The following is a 1,960-nucleotide window of genomic DNA, read 5'->3' as shown; positions in this document are numbered from 1 at the left end:
GGATGCCACTCCATGTCCAGTGTTCCTGGGATAGACTCTGGATCTACCCCGACCCTGACCAGAATAAAGAGGTTACTGAAGATGAATGAATAATTTAAAAAATGTCAGTTTTCTGAAATGTTCTTTTAAAAAATTTAAGCTCTGTATGTTGCACATTGTCTGACAAGGTATGCTACTACCTGCCAGTGATTAGGGCCAATTTGTGCCAAAAGTGCTAGCCCTGTTCCTTTAGTTCCTATTGGTACCAATCTCAAACGAGTTCCAAAAGCTGCCATGTTTTTAGTGGACCAAAGTTGAAAAACACACTTGCAGTTTTCTGGCACCAAAAGTTCAGGTACTTTGTGCAGTGGAAAATAAACTTTCAGGGAGTGAAAGGAGGGGCTTAGTTAATTTCGGGGCTGGAAGATGAGACAAATACACTAGCGACACCTTATGTATGCTAATATTTCATCTCAGAATTACATGAAAAATGATTAAAAATGAGAAATTATACCTTTAAAGCAAGACTCTACAGGTGAATAGGGTAATTTCTTAAAACAACAGATATCACAATTGATCTCCCCCTGTTGATTGCTGATATTCCTACAATGATTTTTTTTTGTATTAGAAGCTTTTCAATAATGTACATTTATTTATACAATAGATAAATGCACTTTGTCCAATTAAATATGCATACATTTGCATACTTTATAAAACAAAACAAAAATCCAGTCTTTAGATGTTAAAATTACAATGTTTATTTCACTGAGAAGAATCTCTCAAGAGAGACTTTTACAAAAAAATATTTGTTGGAATATAATTTCTATATTGTTTAACCAAGAAAACACTATGGGCTTTTATAAAAATGTATTTTGTGTCATTTTTAAAGTCTAACCTAAATTATCAACATTTTGAGAAGTTCTGTAATATCCTTCCAATTAGTGATAGGAATAAACATGTCGAATTTAATGAACACAGGTCACCTAGATACTCACATTTTTGGTTCTTAAAGCACATCTATTATGGTTTTGAAACGTGCCTAATTTTGTCTTAAAAGTCTCAAAGAATAGAGTTACATGCATCTGAGGTCGATAAACACTTTAATGTGCTCATGATTTAAACTGCAGCATTACATTTCCCCCCCTAGTGTCACAAACGACTCCTTAAATGATTCGTTCTAAAGGATTCATTCTAAACTCCTCCTTTCAGAGAGCTTACTCTGCTCTGATTGGTCTACCGCTGTCAGCGTGTTTCAAAAAGGAAACGCCCACTACCATAACGGGTTTCAGCTCCGTCTGGTCCTAGCAGCCAACGAAGACCAGAGGCGGGGCTTTTTGTTACAAACCTAAGTAGATTAGTACAGGAAGTAATTCTGGAATTACTAACGACTCGTTTCAGCTGTTCAGAATCGGTTCCTTAATTTGGGAGTCAATAACTTTTTACATTCAGACTTTTTACATTCACAAACAGCTGTATAACACACTACATGAAAGTTATATAATAATAATATAATCCCATAATAGGTGCGTTTTCATGTGGAAAAATTGTCAGGAAACGTTTCAGGGATGTAAAATAACCCAGGGTGATTGTGCTGAGTGGGCGGGGCTTAAAGTCGTCATCGAAATTTCTAGGTTTGAGATAATGCTATAAACACGAGTGTAGAAATAAGTATTTTCATGTTGGGGTTTTATAAACCTATTCATACACATTTAAAGAAAATGTTTTATAGATGCAATGCATATATATAACACTCGACCAAAACTGTTGTTTGTACCTGTAGTGTCTTGCCTTAATTGAGATACAGCGTTTTGTCGCCTCCTTGTGGTAAATCATGGTAGTGGCGCACGCCCTTATCTGGAAATGTGGAAAAACTATATGTATTTTTATTTTTTAACTTTTAACTTTATTTCTTGTTGACAAAAAAGAGAAAATTTGCACATTCTGTGTAGTACCCCGTTTTAATCAAACAAAATGAGGGACG

Source organism: Ictalurus punctatus, chromosome 10 (assembly GCF_001660625.3).
Source record: "Ictalurus punctatus breed USDA103 chromosome 10, Coco_2.0, whole genome shotgun sequence".
Classification (NCBI taxonomy): Eukaryota; Metazoa; Chordata; class Actinopteri; order Siluriformes; family Ictaluridae; genus Ictalurus; species Ictalurus punctatus.
This window is presented reverse-complemented; position numbering follows the sequence as displayed.